At 45.9% G+C, this 23595-nt stretch overlaps 1 protein-coding gene across 4 annotated transcripts in view; it reads right to left on the bottom strand.

Moving 5' to 3' along the window:
- STAMBPL1 (STAM binding protein like 1) overlaps window positions 1-20260 on the bottom strand; it is a 35197-nt gene extending 14937 nt beyond the window's left edge. For 3 of the 4 annotated variants that reach the window (XM_015424605.1, XM_015424608.1, XM_015424607.1), the window contains exon 1: window positions 20111-20260. The gene's annotated coding sequence lies outside the window, so the exon portion shown is untranslated. Of the gene's footprint in view, window positions 1-386; window positions 420-20110 lie in introns of those variants that run through there. The other variant, XM_015424606.1, reaches the window with a different exon arrangement.
- Between the last annotated feature and the right edge of the window lie 3335 nt (window positions 20261-23595).

Raw genomic sequence — 23595 nt, 5'->3', positions numbered from 1 at the left:
ATTTGTCTGTAAATACAAAACATTGGCATAAACTGATTTGCTGGGCTAGTCCAAGGTACCTGGGGTACAGGAGAGAGAAATTCCAAGTAGTGTCCCTAATTTGTGCAGTGCAACTAATTTCCCCCGAACATGTTGACAGAACACAGTATTAATGCAATACATTTAATTTGCACTTCAACATAAAGTAAAGGTAAACATAGGTAAAAGATAAAGGTTTCCCTTGCTCAAAAGCCAGTTGAATCTGACTCTAGGGGTGCGGTGCTCATCTCCGTTTCCAAGCCGAAGAGCCAGTGCTGTCCAGAGACGTTTCCGTGGTCATGTGGCTGGCATGACTACACGCTGAGATGCATGGAACACTGTTACCTTCCCACCAAAGTGATACCTACTTATCTACTTGCAATTTCTTGCTTTCAAACTGCTAGATTGGCAGGAGCTGGGGCCAGAGATGGGAGCTCACTCCATCATGCAGCACTCGGGTCTCGAACTGCTGAACTACTGACCTTCTGGTCAGCCCTAAAGGTAAACATATTGAGTATCAATGAACTAACAGTTATATTTACTGGACAGGGTGCTGAGGGTATATGCATATGCACTTTAAAATTCAGGGGTTAAAAGTAACTCAATCTGCTGACAATTTGCCACTCTTCAATGAAGCCTCAAATATAATGCTTAAAATGGATTCCTGTAGGAATCTCTGACCATTAATATCTTGACTAGAGGTACAGCTATGTGTGCCTCCAGGTTTGAAGAAGAGCTGCATGGCTATTAGAGGATGGTGTCTCCTCCCTGGAAATTCCCTCCTTCTCTCCCTTAAAATATTTGCTTGGCCTAAAACTGTTAATAGCCATGTGGTGTGTTTCATTTGGTGGAAAATACAGGGCATGTACCCACACCAGAGTGACGATTTTTGGGAAGCATGCCTGAAGAATTGAGTCAAACTGTATGCTGAATTTGCTGCTTTAATCCAATCTTTGCTATACTTATCGTTCAGTTACTTGTGCATCTTGACTCTAATTACCCCTTCCTGGCAACTAACCCCCCCATTGCCTATATGTAATGGTTGAGGAAGTCTTCTTTCAATGTATCTGAAGAAGTGTGCACGCACATGAAAGCTTATACCCAGAATTAAACTTTGTTGGTCTTAAAGGTGCCCCACTGGACTCAAACTTTGTTCTGTTGCTTCAGACCAACATGGCTACCCACATGAGGTGACAAGAGATGAAGTTCTAGAACTACAATGTAAACCCAAAACTAGTAAATCTCAAGGTCCAGATCGCACACACCCAAAGGTGCTTAAGGAACTCATATGGAAAACTGTTGCTCTATTAACCAGTAATGGCTCTAAAAATGTGCCAGGTGACTGAAAAGTAGCAAATGTTGGAGCAGCTTTTAAAAAGCTGGGTGCGTGCACTTCTTCAGATACATTGACGCCATTTAACAGGGCGTCATTTATAATGAACATATTGTTTCAAAATATTTTCTTGCATACTCCTTCAGTCACATGGTGAAGATCCTTGTGCTGTAGTGACAACTGCTGAATCCTTTTGGACAAAAGTCCCAGCTGACCCCCCCTCACTTTATATAAAAACACCTGGCATGTTCCAGGAAATGTACTGGCAGGTGCAATGGCACCCACGGCCACCACAATCAGCACCCCTGTGGTAACTATTAAGAAAGTGTTGTCTATAGATTCCTTAGCCACTGAAGATACTAAAATGTTGTGGTCAGTTTGTGATGCTTCCTTAGTGGCATAGTTCTGATTCTGTGAAGCCACATAAATCCTGGCACATGAACCTATATTCGTATTTGCTGATACAATAGTGGATCAGTTCCAGTAATTAAGGGAGCACAGCAAAGATGATATACAATATTTTAAGAAATATATATAACTGACAAACATCTTCTGTTCATGTTCGATAGAAGCTCATTACCCTACTGACTCATACACCGAGGCCTATTCATTTCAATGAAAGTAGAATTGACTGCCTAGCTGCTTTGAAACATTAAGTCAAAGGATAAACTATTTATAGGATTTTGGGCAATAATCTCAATAGAATTACTCTCTTTTGAGTAGAAGACATCTGTGGCTATAAATCAACACATTATCATCAAAAGCAACCAAGAATTAAGAGTCATTCCACAGTCACAAAGCTGGCATTATCCATTATCTCACTGTGTGCACTCTACCTTGGAAACAATACAGATATGGAACCCTCAGTGCACATATGTGACAGAGCTGAAAGAGCTGAATGGGTGAGGATCTCCATAAAGACGTCTCATTGCAAGTTCACCACACATTGTCCTTCTGGCTAAGGAGAAATAGTTCTTCCATGCCCTGCAGGAAGCTGAATGATTTTTTCCACTAGAAGAATTACATTACTTATGGGAATACAAAAATTACTGTTCACATTTTACTGGTCAAAATGTCAGTCACAGTAATCAACTATTTAAAGCTTTATTATTAACAAAGAACAGTGGGAATTTTGCTGCTTATCAAAACACTGCCTTTTATAAGACCCCTAAACCCATTATCTTCCAGAAGTTTCATATGGACACACCTTCTTTCCACAGCAAATGTAATTGACTTAGTGGTAGTCCTGACTACTGAGAATTTATGCCTGTACCACTGTGAGGTGTGCTTCATAATGTCTGCTTTCAAATAAATCCTGTGGTCTTTTTCCTGCTTAGGGATGTCTTCAGTTATAGCACATTTATCTTTGAAGGAAGTTCTTGCATAAATGGGAGAGGAGAGAACAGACATTCTCTGAAGAGAGTTGCTGGTCAGCAAAATGCTGTTTTTAAAGGAGGATGTTTGTGCTTAAAGGAGCAATCCTAAGCAGGTCTACTCAGAAGGAACTCCCATGCGATTCAGTTGGGCTTAACTCCAAGAAAGTGTCCATAGGACTGAGATCTATGTGACCAGACATTTACAGGGCTAGGGTGTAAAGAGCCCTTGCTTTCAGATGTTCCCATGATACAATAAAAATGCAGACTGCCGCAAACACGATGGTGTTCTTTTCCTGGAATATATTATAATAATGTTGGATATGATTGACAATGTTTGATAAGTTAATACAGAAGGCAGAAATTAGCTTTATAGTTCTGGCTAATGGGTTGTTTCCAATCTAACTCTTGGTGATGGCCAAAGGTTTGCACTGTTTATTACACAATCTTTTTCTTAGTTGGTTTCATCAAAACTTTTCACCTACACACTTCTATACCATCTCTGTTTCCTGATATAAGGTAAGGGTTTCCCTTGCTTGAAAGCCAGTCAAATCTGACTCTATGGGGCAGTGCTCATCTCTTTTTCCAAGATGAAGAGTCAGTGCTGTCCGAAGACATCTCCATGGTAATATGGCCGGCATGACTAGACTCCAAGGCGCACGGAACGCTGTTACCTTCCCACCGAAGCGGTACCTATTTATCTACTTGCAATTTCTTGCTTTCGAACTGCTAGGTTGGCAGGAGCTGGGACCAGAGACGAGAGCTCACTCTGTCACATGGCACTATGGTCTCAAACTGCTGGACTACCGGCCTTCCAGTTTGCAGTTCAGTGTCTTAACCTCTGAGCCACTGCGGCCACGTTTCCTGATATAATATTTACCTAATTGAAAGTTCTGGTCGCAATGACATCCATGATTGAAATCTCTGTTTCCTGCTGTAGTATTTGTCTAACTGCAACTTCTGGCTGCAATTACATCCATGATTGAAATGTGAAGACTAGTATTCACATTTTCCCATTCTGTCTGCTATATGCAGAGTTAATCACCCGTTCGCTTTCTAGAGACATGGAACAAGCACCATGAGTCTGGGGTGTGTGTGTGTGTGTGTGTGTGTGTGTGAAGTGCTGTTAAGTCACAGCTGACTTACGGTGGTCCAATAGTGTTTCCAAGGCAAGTGATTAAGCAGAGGTGGTTTGCCATTACCTTCCTCTTCAAAGTTTCCCATCCAGATACTGACCCTGCTTAGCTTCCATGATATGATGAGATTGAGCTATACCATGCCACTCCACATCCCATGCGTCTGATATTACACATTTATAAAATCAATCTTTTTATTGCATGTAAACAAAAAGGATTGAAAAAAAGAAAACAAATCTGCTTCTGCTTTTACAAAATCTGACAAAAGTAAACTGGCTTTATAAGCATCTAAGTGATGTCCTGTGGCAGGCAAAAGAGTTACATATTTTTAGGCTGCTCATGTACCACAAATTGCTTACATTGGTAAGTGATGACTTACTTGCAAAGCTGAAGCAAAAGGCAAAGTTTATTAGGGATTTTAGCCAAAGCCAAAACAACACAAAGCGAGCAGTAACAGACATGCTAACATTTACACAAGCATACATCTACATCTACAACAAATAATACAGAGCTCATAATGGTAGCAGCAAAGAACAACTGAATGAACAAAGTCAGCTCTAATTTTAGCTCTTACGAAAACATAAGGTCTCACACTGTGGGTGACAATAGCTATACTTGTAAACAAGTATCCTCTAAGCTGTAGAGTCTTGTGAGCAAAGATTCTACTTCGTGAGCTACTGGCATTAAAGTTGTGAGTGAGCGATTTGGCTGCTGCATCAAGTAGTTTGCTCTGGAGCCATCCTTCCTGAGCTTAAGTCAAAAATGTGTGAGCTGGAGGTTAAAAAACTGTGAGCTATCTCACACTAACTCAGCTTAGAGGGAACATTGCTTGTAAATGGCTTCTGTTTTCTTTTTAGTTTTTTATCATATGGTTTGTTTTCCGACAAAGTACTTTTACACAACTTCATTAGTTGCTAAATACTTTAAGTACGGCTCTCAACTCAGTGTTTTGTTGCTTTGAATTACATATAAATCAAACTGTCAGCTTTCTTCTATATATATAAAAGAAAGCCCCCTCACCGTAAATTCAACACCCAGGCCAAACCGCTGGACCTAGAGACACCAGGTTCGGGGAGTGCACTCCCACCGTGGCATAGGTGCTGGCTAAGAAGGGATTTTTAGAAATTCGACCCCTAAGTGGGTCAAAAAGGGGAGAATGTGCTTTCCCCCATTGATTCCTATGTGGCTGCCAGGCAGCTCTCTCCCTATACCCTCCCACTCTCTGACTGGTCAGCTGCAGAGCTCAGAGTTCTGAGGTTAAAAAAAAAACAGTTACAGGGGACTGCAGACAGCTAATGACAGTTGAGGAAATAGGGAATGGCCAACAAGCACCTGTGAAGTTCAGTAAGGCTGCTGGCCCAGCCTCTCCGATGGCTTCCAACACACTCCCCCACCTCCTACACCTAACAGGCGGTTGTCTGTCGGGTGCAGCCCCACCTCCACAGTGGCTTCTAATACTCCTCCCCCTTCCCTCTCCTACATTGGACAGGCAGCTGCCTGTCAGGTGTAGGAGAGGAGGTGGGGTGGCTTCCAACACACTCCCCCCACCTCCCACACCTAACAGGCGGCTACACCTCCTACACCTAACAGGAGACCCAGCTGAGCTCTGAGCAGGAGCAGGAGACAGAGGTGCTAGAGGGTGAGTGGGTTTTTTTACTTGCTTTCAGCTGAGGGGATTCAGCTGAGGATATTGTGTGGGAGAACTGGTCTGGGACTGGTCTGGGAGTGTGTGAAAACTCTTAGAGTTGTTGCAGAGTCCTGGCTGCTTGAGAGAGGGAGAGGAAGGGGCATTGTTTGACTGTGATTGACTGTTCTTTAGTATTTAAGAAACCACCTCGGCAGAGGCACGAGCCTCTGGCACGAGCCAAAGGGTGAGCTAAAGGGCTCTTTGCCTGTGGCTCTTTGCCTAGGGACTCTTAGCCTAGGGACTCTGTGAGAAGCCCAAGAAGAGCCAGAAAGCGAAGGCCCTAGGCTCTTCCCCGTAAAGTAATTTGACTTCGACAAGAAAAACCACATAAATACAAAGGGTTTTAAAAGGGGGATTATATTTACTTATTTTAAAAGAATTATGAAGCCAGAATGCCAGCAGGGGGTTGGGGGCTATCCAGTGTTTTGCACAGAGTGTCACATGTATGACTATCTGCCCACTGGACAGAAGTCTTGGGTGTGTGCTCGGTGCAAGGAGCTCCTGGTTCTCAGGGAACGTGTGTGCTCCCTTGAGGCCAAGGTGGCTGACCTGGAGAAGCAGAGACAGTCAGCTAGGCGCACAGAAAAGACTCTCGGGGACTTGTTAGCTACGTCCCACTCTGGATCTGGCAGCCCCGCTGCTGTCAGGGAGCATGAGGGTCTAGGGGAAACAGGGCACCATGCTGAGGATAAGGGGAATGTGCCCTCAGAAGGGACCTCTTCCCCAGCTGGTGAGCGGCTCTCCTTTTGCACCAAGGAACCATCCCTGAGCAGGGTGGGAGGGGGGCTCTTGGTAGTGGGTGATTCGATCCTTAGGCAGGTAGACAGCTGGGTGGCGAACCCGCGTACTGACCGTATGGTGACTTGCCTGCCTGGTGCGAAGGTAGCGGACATTACGCGTGTTTTAGATAGGCTGGTAGATAGTGCTGGGGAGGAGCCAGTGGTCGTGGTGCATGTCGGCACCAACGATGTGGGGAAATGCAGTCGTGAGGTCCTGGAGGAGAAATTTAGGATGCTGGGCAGGAAACTTAGGTCCAGGACCTCCAAGGTAGCCTTCTCAGAAGTGCTACCTGTTCCACGCGCAGGGCCGGAGAGACAGGCACAGATCAGGAGTCTCAATGCGTGGATGAGACGATGGTGTAGGGGGGAAGGGTTCAGGTTTGTTAGGCACTGGGATACTTTTTGGAACAAGAGGGAGCTGTACAGGCGAGACGGTCTCCACTTGTCCCGAGAAGGAACCAGGCTGCTGGCACTTAAAATCAAAAAGGTGGCAGAGCAGCTTTTAAACTGAATATTGGGGGAAAGCCGACAGGAGATGAAAAGTCTCTGGTTCGGGTTGGCTCATCTGAGAGAGGTGAGGGGGTACCGGTTGCTTTTCTACAGGGAGGTGGATTGAAATTGTCCACAGAGGCCATGGCTGGTGACATGGACTGCCGGACAACGACTCGAGATAGCAAGAGGAAGGATGCAGGCTTAACTTGTAAGGGAAATTACAGCTGTTTCTATACAAATGCTAGAAGTGTCCGAGGTAAAATCGGGGAGTTGGAGTGCTTGGTGTCGGAGGGAAAAATAGACATTGTGGGTATTTCTGAAACTTGGTGGGATGAGGAAAATCAGTGGGACACAGTGATTCCCGGTTATATATTATATCGGAAGGATAGGGGGGGAAGGGTTGGAGGTGGGGTAGCTCTGTATGTCAGAGAGGGTATAAAGTCTAGAAAGATTGAGAGGCTAAGTGAATTGGATTCGCTTCTGGAAGTTCTATGGGTTGAAATAGGGGGGCCAAAAGGAAACTTAACACTGGGAGTTTGTTATCGCCCACCAGATCAAAAGATAGAGGAGGATTATAAAATGATGAATGCCTTAAAGATAGCAACTAGACAAAAACACTGTGTAATAATAGGTGATTTTAACTACCCACACATTGATTGGGTCAATATGTGTTCTAGCCGGGAAAAAGAGATTGAGTTTCTAGACACTCTAAATGACTGTGCTATGGAGCAGATGGTCACGGAACCTACCAGGGGAGAGGCGATCCTTGATTTGGTCCTAAGTAACACTCAAGACCTGGTGAGAGATGTAAAAGTGATTGCACCGCTTGGAAACAGTGATCATAATGTTGTTGAGTTCAATAAATAGGTACCACTTTGGTGGGAAGGGAACAGTGTTCCGTGCGCCTCGGTGTTTAGTCATGCCGGCCACATGACCACGGAAACGTCTTCGGACAGCGCTGGCTCTTCGGCTTTGAAACGGAGATGAGCACCGCAACCCTAGAGTCGGACTCGACTGGCTTTCAAGCAAGGGAACCTTTACCTTTTATAGATAGGGACTCTGGGGCAAGTGATGCTCTGTCATCTTGGTGTTTGGGGGGGTCAGCAGTGGGAGGACTTCTAATGTCCTGGGCTGGCCCCACTGGTGGACCTCCTGATGGCACTGGTATTTCTGGCCACTGTGTGATACAGAGTGTTGGACTGGATGGGCCTTTGGCCTTATCCAACATTGGCATCTCTTAGCTTCAAATACTCCTCCCCCTTCCCCCTTCTACATTGGACAGGCAGCTGCCTGTCAGGTGTAGGAGAGGAGGTGGGATGGCTTCCAACACACTCCCCTACCTCCTACACCTAACAAGCGGCTGTCGGGTGCAGCCCCATCTCCACAGTGGCTTCTAATACTCCACCCCCTTCCCCCTCCTACACTGGACTCCCCCCATGAAGAGATTTCTGAGAAACATGATGACCCCTGCCTCTTAAATGATGACTGCTTCTTAAATGGACAGTTCTAGGTGGCCTGCTCCAGAGTGAGCTCATCAAGCAGCCAGGTGATCCCAGCACCTGAGGGCAGAACCACCAATGTGGTCTAGAGGTCCTTCAGTACAGAAAAAAAGGACATATGTTTCACTTCATTTTTACACTACAATCTTCGCTGTTAGAATTCCTACAACAAATGTCACATTTCAAATTTCACATCATCAGTATTATAACTGGACTTACGGAACTTAAATACCGTAGCGAAGCACGGGTAGCAGGCTAGTAAGTGTATATGCTAACTCATTTGAATTTTCTATACCTGCTCTTTTCAAAGCAGATTTTTTTAGTCAGGGTTCCATTGTTGTCTGATATTTTAAAATCATCACTGCCATCTAATCTCTCCAGAAACAAGATATTAACAACATTTTTATTCTTTTTAGTGCCCATTTCTAGCTTTATGATGGCAGTGTGTGCCTGAACATAAGAAGTAGAGCCTACTGGATCAGACTGGTGGTCCATTGAGTCCAGCATATTGTTTCACACAACCAGTTGTCCTGGAGGACCAAACAAACAGGGCATAGAGCCAGGGCTTTCCCTTGATGCTGCCTTCAAGCACTGGTATTGAGAGGTGTGCTGCCTCTGGAGATGGAGGTTCCCTTCAGTCGCCATGTCCAGAAGCCATAAAGGGACCTCCCCTCCATGAATTTGTCTAATCCTGTTGTAATGAAATGGTAGTGCTCTGGAAAAACTTCTCTCAAGCACGTTCTTGTGCACCGCAATACACAGCTTTGAAGTTCGTTTCTTTTTAAACAGTGGAACAAGCAGGAAATTTATTTATTTATAGACTGACTGCCTTTCTCACTTGGATTCAAAGTGGATTACATACAGTGAGTCAATACTATCAAGGGATGGGACATTTAACAAACAACACAACTGGCATTAAGATTGTAGAACCAACCAGAAGTCTAAAAACAGATCTGAACCTTGGTGTTAATGGCTAAGGTTATGAGCTAATGCAATAAAGCTTGTGATTGATTTATTGATCTGAAGCAAAGCATAACTATTAACACGACACATTCAATGCTGCAAAAATTACACTGTAGGATAGGAGTTTCAGCATGCTATACATAGTGGTATAGACGCTAATAATGTATCTAAGTAACTGTGAAACATTTAGTACAGTGCAACTCTATTTCCTGTGCAGAAAAGCCCTCTTGCATAATTCAGTTTTGCACAGTTTGCGGAAAGCCAGGAGAGTGGGAGCCTTCCTGACCTCAACAGGCAGGCCATTCCCCTAACAACTGTCTGGGTACAGAATCCCCCCCCCCAATGTTGAGCTTTTAAGTTACATAACAACAAATACTGAAAACATAACCACCAACCACCCCAGGCAAAAATGCTATATACCATCCAGTTAAATGAGGATTGAACATCAAGGTATTTTAGCCTTTTTAGAATTTATTATGGGTAATATGTCTGAAAAAGCCCTAGGAAGTATAATTAAATGGCAATAGGTCATGGCACTGGTTTTCAAGCTCTGTTCTGAGCAGGGGTCATTTCGGGGGGGATCGCGGGGGATCGTCTTCACCCCGGTGAGGTGTGGGGGGCACACGACAAAGCCCCGCCTCCTACTTCCGGCCACCCCGCTTCCGGCCCTCATTCAGCCAGGAGGAGGCAGGAGAAGAGGGAGGGTAAGTTGCTTCCTCCCCTCCTCTCCCCACCCCTGCCTGCCTGGGGCCAGGGAGGGCCTTGGCAGGGCTTCCTCGCACTCCCGCCGGCCTTGCAGGCCCACCTCCAGGCCTTATGATGTCAGTGGGTGTGGCATATACTAATGAGTTATGCTAATGAGTTCCCCTAGCTCTTTTTCTACGAAACGACCCCTGGTTCTGAGAATGTTAATTCTTCCATTTTAAGCTTACCCATGTATAAGAAAGAGGCTGGCTCAGGTGCAAAACAGCAACTTTGAAGAACTAAATGAAGGCTAAAGGGGGAGGATCGATCTTGCAAGTCATTGCAGGAACCACGCAGTTTTTATCTTGCCAAGAGCTGCACGGCTGAGATACCTTAATTAACAGCTGGGAGGAGTAGCATGTTAACAGGTTTCCTAAGGATAAAAGCCAAGGAAGGGAAGGGAAAAAAACAGTGCGTGTCTTTTGGGCATGATTTTTTCCTACCTTTTGGAGTTTGAGTAAGTTTGGACTGATTTTATTAACTGTTTGTATTTTTGCAACCATCAAAGGCCATTGAATTTTCCTTTTGTCTATCTAACTATTATTTATCAAAGTTGCCTTGCCTTTTCTTTGATAATAAAGGTATTTTTGCCTGATTCACTGAACTTGAGTGTAGAGCCGGAGCCCGAGTATCTTGGCAGAGAACCTAAAGCCTGGCTCATACACCATAGTGGACAAATCTTGCTGGGAAACAAGAAGTTTGCCCTTTCTAATCTTGACCTGCAACATGAAGTCACTTCTGTGCATTCAATGGCATACTTTCAGCTTACACTGGCTGACAGGCCTGACACATCTGAACAGACTTCAACAGAGCATGAACTCTAGAATCTGCTGCAACATGCAAGGGTTAAAAGGTGAATATGCAGGGTTATGTTTGTTAGTTTGTTTGTTTCTTTTGGCAGACAAATCAAAGTGAAAAGGTAGAAAGTCTGAAAACTACAGAGTAAAGCAGAAGTGGTAATAAAAAATAATCCACATTTTATTAAAACAGCTTAGAAACTATAGGTTCCATGATACCAAGGCAATACTTTTGCTGGTACTGTATCGTTTAGTTGTGAAATTACACCTAAATCACCTGTTACTGTTGCAAGTCCCCATGAACTCAAAAGGTCACCTTTAAACCTGATCTAGCAGCAAAACCAGTGTAAAAAAGGCACTGTTGCCTACAATAAGGATATTCTCAATGCCAGCAGAAAAAGGATAAGGCACAAAAGATATATGGCATATGCCTATCAGTTTTAGATGCCCAGTGGTGACAAAGAAGGTGAGAAGCAATATGGCAAGGGCCGCCAAACTTTTTGGGTCACACTGGAATTTTGAGAAGGGGGTGCCACCACAAAATGTTTTCAGCATGAGGCAGAGCTGAATGCAATACCTCCCTCCACACTTTGCAAAATAATAACAGAAGGGGAATAACAAGAAATGAAGGAAATCCTGGGGGGAAGTAGGGAGAAAGAGAAAAAAGAAATCCAAAGGGAAACAGAACCATAGTCCTCCTGATCCTCTAGTGGCTCTACTGTAGCCATGGGAAACTGTTTTACTTGCATGAGGACAGCCAGTAACAAGCACTGCCTTGTAATGGCCTCAGCCACTTTCTGAAAAGCTTGGTGAATACTGGTGGGCAAGTACTGGTGGGCACCAAGCACTCATGATTGAGGTTGATAAGATGATGCATGGGATAGAGCAGGTAGAGAAAGAGGTACTTTTCTCCCTTTCTCACAATACAAGAACTCATGGGCACTCCATGAACTTGCTGAGCGGTCGGGTTAGAATGGATAAAAGGAAGTACTTCTTCACCCAAAGAGTGATTAACACATGGAATTCACTACCACAGGAGGTGGTGGCGGCTACAAGCATGGACGGCTTCAAAAGGGAATTAGATAGGCATATGGAGCAGAGGTCCATCAGTGGCTATTAGCCACAAGGTATAGCTAGGGGCTCTGGGGCAAGTGATGCTCTGTCTTCTTGGTCCTTGGGGGGGGGTCAACAGTGGGAGGGCTTCTAATGTCCTGGCCCCACTGGTGGACCTCCTGATGGCACTGGTATTTCTGGCCACTGTGGGATACAGAGTGTTGGACTGGATGGGCCTTTGGCCTGATCCAACATTGGTGTCTCTTATGTTATTATGAGGGGAACACTGCAATACAGATAAATCAAGCAGAACTGAAAATTCAGAATACGCTGGAGAGAGACGTCTATTAATCCAATATGTTGACAATTAGCGCACACCTAATAGACTAAATGGTATAAAACCTTTTCAGATTACTTAATTCCAGAACTTTACCAGTTGTAGAATGAGATCTTTTAACCTTGCTCACTGGGGACCCCAAAGCCTGGCAAAGACCATACCCAGTATGCAAATTTTTGACCTATTTCTTTGATGAATGCAGATGCTAAGATATTAACTGCTTTTCTTGCTAACACATTTCAAAAGGTTGTTACTACTTTGGAACATGTAGACCAAGCAGAATTTATATGTGGTAAACAAGGCTCTCATGATCTTAGGCTGGTCTCTGATCTGATTGCCCTGGACAGTAAGAGATCTGATCAAGTTGCCATCTCTTACTTGATGCTGGAAAAGGTTTTGACAAAATATACTAGAAATTTATATTTGTTACACTGTGTAAATTCAATTTGCCTCACACATTTTTGAAGTGGATTATGATTCTTTATTCATCTCCCAGATCCAGGGTGCTGACTCATGGGCATATTTTCAACATCATTCTCTCTTGAGTGGGGTACAAGACAGCCTTCTTTCTCCTCTTGTTTTTGATCTATGTCTGGAGATTCTGGCTTGTGCCATTAGACAAAACAGGTGGGGACCTGCAAGAAACTTGCAATGATATTGAATCCCTTCCCCCTCTTTGCTTCCTTCCCTCGTCCTCTTCCTCTGTCAATATTTCCCCTCTTTCTACCCTTTCCCTTATTTACCTATCCCATCTCTTTTGCCCCCTCATCCCTTCTCTGTCAGTCTACCCCCTTCTGTGATAACATATCCCCATATCCCCCTTCACCCATTCCCCTTATCTGTAAATATACCCTCGTCTCTTTTGCCCCCCCCCATTTCCTCCATCAGTCTACCCAACCCTTGCTGCTCTTCCTACCTACCACCCACCCCTGGTACTTTACTCACCCTCACATTTGCAGCTCTCCCCACCTACCCCCCCAGCACTCCCCTCACCCCTCCCTCGCTGCTACCTCCTCCCCCCACCTCCCCCCCCCTTAGCACTCCACCCATCCCACCTTGGCTGCTCCCCCATCTATCCCCCACACTTGGCACTCCACTCACCCACCACTCTTGCTGATCTCCCTATCTATTCCCCACCCTTGACATTACCTCACCCCCAAACTTTGCTCTCTTCCCACCTACCTCCCACCCTTGGCACTCAACTACCCCCACACCCTTGGCATTCACTCATCCTCCACCCTTGCTCTCTTCCCACTTACCTCCACCCTTGGCTCTCCACTACCCCCACCCTTCATGCTCACACACCCTCACCCTTGCTCTCTTCCCACCTTTGGAGCCTGCGAGACTCATGGGGGGGGGATCCCTCTCCCCACCTTAATTATTATAATTGCTGCTATCCTTGGGGGTCTCGTGCTCCCCATCAGCAACAGCCTGCCAAAGCTTCTTTTCTCCTTCGTCGCTAGGTCTGCCAAGGTGTCTTCCCCCCATCTGTGCTAAGGGCATGTGGCAGCAAACCCTGCATGCTCCCAGCTGCCAGGCCCATCACACCTTCTCTCCCCCAACCCACCGGGCCCACTGAGCCTTCCTCCAACCATCAAAGGCAGTGAGCCCTGTGCAGCTCCCAGCCATTGGGCCCCTCTTAAGGCTTCTCCAGGAGAGGCTCTGGGAATGGCCCCAGTAGAGGACATTGGGAACCGCTCCAGGCCCCACCACCCACCTTATGCCTGGCAACAACAGTCCCTGGGAGTGGTTTGGAGCCTGGAGTGGCTCCCAGCATCCTCCACAGCTGCAGCTGGCTCCAGAGACTCCCCTGGAGTCTTCCGCCATGCAGTTGGGCCAGGAATGGCTCCTGGAGTACTCCACCATGGCAGCCAGTCTCGGGTGGCAACCAGTGTGACCTGCTGTGGCGGCCAAGTTCAGAGCATCTCCTGGCATCTGCTGGGGCCATGGCCAAGCAAGGCATCTATCACCACCACCACTGGGCAAGGACCATGGTGGCCAGAACCTAGCTCAATGGTAAGTGCATTGTCTGTGCATGCACAGACAACACTTTTGTATTTCAGGGCGATTTAAACCTCCCAATAGATTTTTGCAAAAATTAGGGATTGTTCTGCAAACCTAGAGAATGTCCCAAGTGTGTTGAAAAATTTCCCCTATTTGTGGAAATAAGTCTTGCACATGGGGGGGGGGCACAGTTAGAAATTAGATAGATAGATAATAATATTAATGGCTTTGTACATGACTCTCTGGAATTTAAAATTATTCTTTATGCAGATGATTTTTTATTAATTATTTAGGAACCTCAGTCTTCATCTGCATAAAGAATAATTTTAAATTCCAGAGAGTCATGTACAAAGCCATTAATATTATTATCTATCTATCTAATTTCTAACTGTGCCCCCCCCCCATGTGCAAGACTTATTTCCACAAATAGGGGAAATTTTTCAACACACTTGGGACATTCTCTAGGTTTGCAGAACAATCCCTAATTTTTGCAAAAATCTATTGGGAGGTTTAAATCGCCCTGAAATACAAAAGTGTTGTCTGTGCATGCACAGACAATGCACTTACCATTGAGCTAGGTTCTGGCCACCATGGTCCTTGCCCAGTGGTGGTGGTGATAGATGCCTTGCTTGGCCATGGCCCCAGCAGATGCCAGGAGATGCTCTGAACTTGGCCGCCACAGCAGGTCACACTGGTTGCCACCCGAGACTGGCTGCCATGGTATATATATATAAAAAACAATTAATAGATTCGGAGTATCTATGTGACCAACAGATTCCACACTTTTCCAGTTGCAAAACAAAAGTAATTTTTTGCAAAAATTGAAACCTTAAAAAAAATTAAAAAATGCACATTTTATTTCAAACAGTTGGTGAGACCTTAATGTGCCCATCAAAACCCATCAGAGTCCAGTTGAAGAGAAAGGTGAACTAAAAGTGCTCTAAATAAACTTTTCATAATTGTATCCCACCTCTTATTCAGTGGAACACATGGAATCATATATCTGGGTAGCTAAGTGACTGAGAAGGAACTTGAACCCTGGTCTAAGCACAGCATTCTATTCACTGCAACACAATGGATCTCTTCAGTCAGTGTTTATGCCTTAGCAGTAATTCCAGGTGGGTAGCTCTATTAGTCTGTAGCAGCAAAACAAAACAGGAGCAGTCTAGGGGCACCACAGTGACAAAACAAAATTTGCTTTCTTTGTAACATCTACCCTTCCTCCCAAACACAACTCACCTTTCTTTTGTCTGTAGCATTGAATAAATACAGCTGCCTAAGGATGAACATTCCGTGCATCTGATGTAGCGGCACTAACTCATAGAACTTTCTGCTGGAATATTTCGTTTGTTTTTTAAATGCCAAGGGCCTCCGAGTTTTATTTTGCTTCTACCAAACTGAAACACATTTCATTGGTTCCTTTTATTTTATTTTACAACTATGTATGCCAACCAATTACATATATTTTGCTTTTAGGCTCTGAAAATAAAAGCATCTGCATTTCATTGCAGGTGACCTTGCTTTTCCAGCTCTTGTCCAGAGCCACACACACACAGCACTGTGCTGCCCATGCACCTAGCCACCCAACAGATGGTTACAGCACCAGCTTTAACCGCTTGTTTAAGAGGAAGCAAGTCCAAGCAGTTGTTCTCCACAATCAATAATGGTCGTACTACAGGCTGGTAGATCACACTTTAAAAGCAGCTGTGCAGTGGAGGCAGTTTGAATCAGCGGCATAGCAATGGGAACTGGAAGGGCCTTATTCTTTCCCCACATGCCGCTTCCTTGATTAAAACCCACATCACCCAGGCTATCATTATTGATTGATTGATTGAATTGACTTCTACCCTACCCTACCCAGCACCGCGAGACTCAGGGCAGGTTACAACAATATGATAAAGTACAATACAATAATTAAACATAATAACAATTGTTAAAAACCAAATATAACATAATTTATATGGCACCAATGAATGCCACTGCTCCTAAGTCAACTCCACATATGTGCCCAGTAGATGGTAACTAATCCTACAAGAGGTGGGCAGATGAGTAGAAACAATATAAGATGGAAGCATGCCAGGAGAGACCAGTACTAATAGATCAACGCCACCTCAACTACAGGCCTGGTGGAACATCTCCATTTTGCAGGCCATGTGAAACTGCATTAAGTCCTGCAGGGCCTGGATTTCTCTTAGGAGAGTGTTCCACCAGGCTGGCACCAGAGCTAAGAAAGCTGGTTGAGGCTACATAAGAACATAAGAGAAGCCAATGTTGGATCAGGCCAATGACTCATCCAGTCCAACACTCTGTCACACAGTGGCCAAAAATACCAGGTGCCATCAGGAGGTCCAGCAGTGGGGCCAGGAAACCAGACGCCCTCCCACTGTTGACCCCCAAGCACCAAGAACAGAGCATCCCTTGCCCCAGCCTGTGAGTTTTTATCTATACCTTGTGGCTAATAGCCACTGATGGACCTCTGCTCCATATGTTTATCTAATTCCCTCTTGAAGTCATCCATGCTTGTTGCCGCCACCACTTCCTGTGGCTAAGCGGACCTCCTTCAAGTCAGGGATCACCAGCAGATGTTGATCCATAGAGTGTAACACTGTCTGAGGGATGTACTGGGGAGACGGTCCTGAAGGTATGTTGGTCCCAGACAGCATAGGGCTTTAAAGGTTAAGATCAAAACCTTAAACTTGATCCGGTATTCAACTGGGAACCAGTACAGCTGGTGGAGCACCGGTTGTATATTGGCTCTCAATGGTGTTCCTGTAAGGACACACACCACTGCTTTCTGGACCAGTTGGAGTTTTCAGATCAGTCTCAAGGGTAGCCCTGTGTAAAGCGTATTGCAGTAGTTCAGCCTGGAGGTGACCGTTGTGCAGATCATGGTGGCTAGGTCGAGGGGAGATAGATAGGGAACCTGTTGCCTGACCTGCCGAAATATGGGAAAATGCTGATCTGGCAACATTTGTGATTTGGGCCTCCACTGATAATGAGGCATACAGAACCACACCCAAACTCTTCACTGTTGGCACTGGGGATAGCAGTGCCCTGTCAAGAGGTGGGAACTGGACCCCCACCCCGAGGCCAGGCATAGGACCTTCATCTTCGATCGATTTAATTTCAGTCAACTCTGTTTTAACCAACCAGTCAAAGCCCCCAAGCCCCTGGCTAGCATATTTGGGGCGGCATACCGCTGGCTGTCCATCAGCAGATATAGCTGGGTGTCATCAGCGTAGTGGCAACAACCCAGACCAAACCCCTGGACCTGGTGGGTGAGAGGGTGCACGTAGATGATGAATAATATAGTAAAGAGAATCATCCTTTGTGGGACGCCACATACCAAGAGGTAGCGCCACATACCATCGGGAAAAGGCAGGCAGGCAGGCAAGGGCTGTAACAAACTGCAGATAGTCTTTTGAGTGCTGAATGTTGAGATCCACATCTGGGGATTATGCAGAGACAATACTTTTGTGTGCACAGCTCCACTCCAACAGGAGATGCACGTGTCTAGCCCAAGTTATACTAGTGGGTAAGTTAGCTGGGGCACAGGAAACAGGCCTGCTTCTCCACCATGCAACACCCTCAATACATTGGGCTGTTAATTATGAATTAACTGAAGAACTAATCTCTGGGGTGAGATGGATAGTAATTTTCTACTGCCATAAAAAACTGGACCAGTCCACAGAAAGACAGTTGTACAAGTTCCAACAAAATCAATGGGGCAAGTTAGCTGGTAGAAGAAGAGGACAGGTATTATATGATTGCTACTTGCATGCTGAATTCACATATTGCTCCAGCTGTTCAATGGCCCTGCTAGCTGATCTTAGTGTATACTAGCATGGCCCCACACTTTGTCAGCCCTCAATCAAACATCAGTCAGCCCTCAATCACATCCCAATGGGTCACATCAGTCAGCCCTCAATCACATCCCAAACGATGCAATATGCCAATATTCACTAAATTTATACACTACTGAATTAGGCCCAAGCTCCAGTGAAATAAGGCCTTATTTTTAATTAAATATGTCTATGGCTGGAATACTAATTTTGTTATAATCCTAAAACATTTCCTGGTCCTGTCACTGGAAGATACACATTAGGGTGTTCATGGGAAAATAAATAAAAACAAGTTAAACATTTATTTTATAAAACAAAACACCCATTTGAGCCGGAGTACATTGTTTCAATCCAACATTCAGATTTATCCATCTAATTAAAATGTAAGAGAAAAGTAATCCCAGTATAATTGTTTTTTTAAATGAACTCTTTAATCCCTGGAACTCAGAGTTATAATTTCCCAAACAGTGGCTGCCTGCCTCAGTATCCTCTGCAACTCACAACTTAATGGCCTCTTTCACCTTGGGCTCCTGACTTTCTCGCAAGGTGATAATTTTCCATAGGGGCTGCTTCTATCTTAGAACCATATCACTGACTTCAACCCCTAATCATATGAATGACTCTTCTTTGGGAGATTTAAAGCAGAACTATCACAATCTATTTTATCTGATTTTTTAAAAAAAGTAAACCATCTTTACATTCTCCAATAATATCACTGCACGTTAGTCTGGGTTCACCTTTATTTATCAGAGGACAACCTGTGATTCTAGATAGTACAATTACACACAATGTTTTTCCTTCAACTCCCCCTCCCCTGTACTCTGTCCTTGTTAGTCATGTTTCATTTATGACATGTGTTGGCAACAGGGCCCTTCCAGAAAAACAAAACATACCACCCCAAGCAAGCATTTTCATAATGACACCTGACCTTACTCATTTACTTGATTGCTTTTGGCTTGCCCAGAAAAGCACTGAATGCCCCATGGTGCATTCCAGGCCCTAATGACAGAAACCGTAAGTGCTGGTGGAGATCAATAGCATAGCTGTGAAACTGCTGAGAGCAGGCAAAGAGGGAGCTGCAGCCTGGGTGAAGAATGAGCTGGAACAGAGATGCAGTAAAATCCCCAGAGCAGGCAACACCTGCCACCAAAGGGAAGGAGAAGCACAGAGGATAACATATCCCAAGCAACTGAGAGATGTCTGGATTTGCCCAAGTCGATGTTACAACCAGAGGAGTTGTACCTATTCTAGACAGCTCCACTACTGTGAGAAGTGGCAAGTGGGGAGGGGAAATCTTTGGATCTGATACTAAGATTTTCCCCCCCCCCCCATGACACTTCAAACACCGCAACAGGGTTTCAGGTCTATCACATCTCAAGAGCCATCTTTTTGCTCTCTCTTCTCTCCCAGGCAGGGTTGCCAGTTCCAGGTTGGGAACTACCTGGAGATTTTGAGGGTGGAGCAGGGTTTGGGGCACAGTGCCACAGAGTCCAACTTCCAAAGCAGCCATTTTCTCCAGGTGAGCTGATCTTCCCCATCTGAAGATCAGCTGCAATCTCAGGAGATCTCCAGCCACCATCTGGAGGTTGGCAACCTTACTCCCAGCTCGCCAGCTCACAAAATCCAGAGCAGCCCCGGCGACCTCCATCACGGCCGGGCCGGCTGCAACCTGGCACCCAAACAGGACGGACGGGGGGAATCCTCACGCCAGGGCCTCGCAGCCCCAGAGGACCGCCGTCTTCCCGCTTCCTCCCGTCTCTCGTCCCTTTGTAATCGCGAGTCCTCCTCCTCCCAGCACTCGTCGGACGGGAAGAAGGGCGTCTCGGGCTGCCAAGCGGGCCGGGCTCGTGCGCTGGCAGGGCCGGGCAGGCATCGCAATCCCCGCCGGATCACCCGAGCAGCTCGGCGGCGGGCCAGGAGCGAAAGCGCCCAAGCCCCTCCCCGCGCGCGTCGCCCCCACCGCCAGTCCCTCCACGCCCTCGAAGGCGAGCGCCGCTGTGCCGCAAGGCCGGCCCAGGCTCCCTCCTCGTCCCACGCCGGAAAGCTCGCTTACCGCCCCACAGCACAGCCTCTTCTGCTGGCGCTGGATGGACCCGGCGCTGCTGCTGCTGCTGCTGCTGCCACCGGCGCGCTGGCAGCGGCGAGAGGGGCTCTGAGCCCGGCCCAGCAGCCGCCGCCGCCGCCGCCCCACGCCGCCTCTTTCCTCCTCCTTTCCCGAATCAGCCACAAGCCGCCGGGAGCGAAGCGAAGCGCGCGCGCCAGCTCCCCCCCGCGCGCCGCGTCCTGCCCCCTCGACTCCCCGGGAGAGTCTCCCTTGCTCCCCTCCGCGAAGAGGCTGGCTGGAGGGGAGGTGCCTGGCGCCACGCGCGCCTCATCACCCCCCAACATCAGAGCAGCAGCGCTAGGGTGGGGCCTCCTGCCCGGGTTGGCCTCCTCGAGGGAAATATGAAAAGGACAGCTGGGGGGACGGGGACGCGGCGAGCCCAGGGCAAGGCCTTCTCCCGGTGCTTCCCCCCCCCATGCCCTGCGGAGACTGCCGCAGCCAGCCCCCACTTGTCACCACGAGGCTTTCTGCGTGGAGCAGCTGCGCGGAGGATGGACGAACCCAATACGAGGCTATGAAGTTACTCCAGACATGCAGTAGGACGAGGTGGTGGGGTGGTGCTGAGGTGGTAGAACGGGCCACATCACGCCGTGGGGGAGAGCGCGTGTCCCCCTCTCACCAGTAATTCCCTGTAAGTGGAAAACTAGTAGACTATACAACGGGCTAGCCTAGAACTTTTGTCCCTGGCATGCTGATTTTTTTTTGACAAGGTGCTTTTATAAGTGGAACATTAAGCACGTGACCTGGCCGCCACCTGCAGTCTGAGGTGGTACAGTCCATTGTGCCCGCTCAGAGCGCAGCCTGCTGAAGAGGCAGACCTTCCCCCATTTCTTAGTTTTGAATTGAAGTAACTAGAAAGCTGGCAGCATTTAAGATTGTTTTATTTAATTGATTTGTACCCCACCATTCTCCTCATATGGGGACCCAAAGCAGCTTAACATGATTCTCCTCTTCTTTTTATCCTCACCGCAATCCTGTGAGGTAGGGTAGCCTGCAAGAGTGTGACTGGCCCAAGGTACCCCAGATTCCATGGGGTCTCCCCAGATTCTCCCCAGATTCAAACTTGGGTCTCCCAGATACTAGTCCAACACTGGCTTTCAGTAACTCAGTGATGTAGGCAAGATGGCAGTCCTAGTGATCAAGCAGCTGCCTTGGACGTCCGAAGACACTTGGCCTCAATCCTTCCAAAGTTTTGGATGGGTAACCATTGTGTGGTGGTGTCCACTCTCGTTTTCCAACGTATTAAATGTGCCTGCAAGTTCAACAGTGTCTAGGACCTGAATCTCTCCTAATGTTGGATTGGGGTGCCATAAGCTCTTGCCTGTGCCATTAATGGCACCTGTATTGCAGACTGGCTGCCCTTAGCCCACTGACAGGTTAAGCAAGCAGCCTGGCCTCAGGCAGTGGTGTAGCAGAGGTTGCCCTTTGAGATTATAAAAGGATAGGAAACAGAGTTGCATTTTTTTCTGTTTGAAGTTCTAGAGTCCTCAAAAAGTGTTGAGAGGCTACACTTATTTAAACTGTAGGATAAGAAAGGCTACACATTGTGTTTTAGAAGCCATGTAATCCCATGGGGTGTAATTCTTGTGGTCAAATTCTTATACCAGCAATGCTGCCTGTCTGTTCCCAGGGATACACTTACATGGATACACTCACATGCAGAGTGTAATATGTGATCTGGCTTGTCCACAGGTACAGTCACCACTGCCTAGCAAGAATTCCTGTGTTCATGGCAACAAGAAAAAGTGCAAATTGTTGGTAGGTTTCAGCCACAACAATCACAGGAAACCACAGCTGTATCTGCTGGGAGAACATGAATGCAGGAAGAGGCTTCTTGGCCCATTACAGTTAATTGCTTCATCATTGTGAAACTCCGTGTCTTAAAACAAATAGGCACACAGTTCATTTATCTGCACTCACAGCTATTGATTGGTGCCCATTTTAAATGTCTTTTTTTCTTTGAAAGGAAGCTTATGCCTGCAAATCTGTGCTGCCTGCAGTTTTTGTATAGACCTCTATGAATTCAGTAAAAAACAACAACACCTTGCTATGTAATATGTGGAGTAAATGTGAAGTCTCATCAATGCCTAGATTTTGCACAATGTGGATTAATGCAGTAGCTTTCAGGTAAACATGTTCCATTCCTACTATGGCTCCCAACTCTAAAATGATGTTGTTCCAAAAGTGTCATCATAGCTGCAGTGCCAGAAGTAAAACAGGACAAAGAATAGTTTCCTTATTTAATGAGGTATGTCCAATGACACATTTCCATGGGCACACGGACTTCCACTTGCAGAGTCTCCCTTTCCATGGAAACCTTAAATATCCCCTGAAACTCTGCTCCCAGAGCGTTTTTGCACATAAACACATTTTGCAGTCATGTCTAAAAGTAAGGAGAGGTGTGCAACTCTCAAAACACTTGCTTTAACAGTTACCTTGTTTAATGGGGTTGTTGTGGAGCTACACAGCATAATCCCTCCTGTGATGTGGGTATGTGGGTATGTACAGATGTTGCTCCCACAGCAACCTAAGCAAAATCATATTTAGTTTCTTACACTGCATAACTGCAAGGAGCAAATAATATGGAAGACCTCTGACTGAGGCCCTGGAGAGCTGCTGCTGTTCAGAGACAACAATACTGATCGATAGACCAATGGTCAAAAGTATTCTGATATCAGTCAGTAGATTTATATGGTTGTTTTATATGTCTATTTATAGAACAAAAACTTTGTATGGTAAGTGGCTGTATGTTGAGGACATTGTTTACTAATGTGTGGGTGACAATATCCTAAAAGGAGAAAAATGTTAAGCCAATTTGCATGCATTCTGCCAAAATAAGTGCAACTGAGATGAATTTCTCACCAAATTACATCCAGAATAATAGGGTTTACAAAAGGAAACCAATCTTTTAAAAAGTGGAAATGTATATGTATTTCAGATTCATACAAAGAAAGAAAAGGGCATAAAATACAAGAGATTTTAAATTGGGTGAATCTTCCAGATTTCAGACATTACATATAATTTGGTTCTCCCCAGTAGTTTTTCCCAATTCCATATTCACTGGATGGGGTTACAGTTTTTTCTGTTTGTTTGCAGAGGTGCAGAAAGTTCACAAGGCAGTGAGCTATGACAAAGATGCAACACAGATTGAAGACAAAAGATTGTAGACACCACACTAACCTCATTTTATTATAAACCCCAAAGGGAATTATGGGAAAGAAGCTATTTAGGTCATTGAGAAAACCAGCCAATTTTGCAGTCTTCCATTTTAGCTGATTTGTTTAATTTCTTAGGCATATTTAGGTGGATTAATGAGGTTTAGCTATTTGAGGTGTGCCCTGTGCTGATTTAAATTATGCTGGAGACAAATAATTGTCATTTCCCCCACAGAGCAGAAGATGAAAATTGCTTGAGAGAGGGAATAAATACTGTTT

Source organism: Gekko japonicus, unplaced genomic scaffold, assembly GCF_001447785.1.
Source record: "Gekko japonicus isolate JY-2015 unplaced genomic scaffold, Gekko_japonicus_V1.1 scaffold422, whole genome shotgun sequence".
NCBI classification, from domain to species: domain Eukaryota; kingdom Metazoa; phylum Chordata; class Lepidosauria; order Squamata; family Gekkonidae; genus Gekko; species Gekko japonicus.
This window is presented reverse-complemented; position numbering and strand designations above follow the sequence as displayed.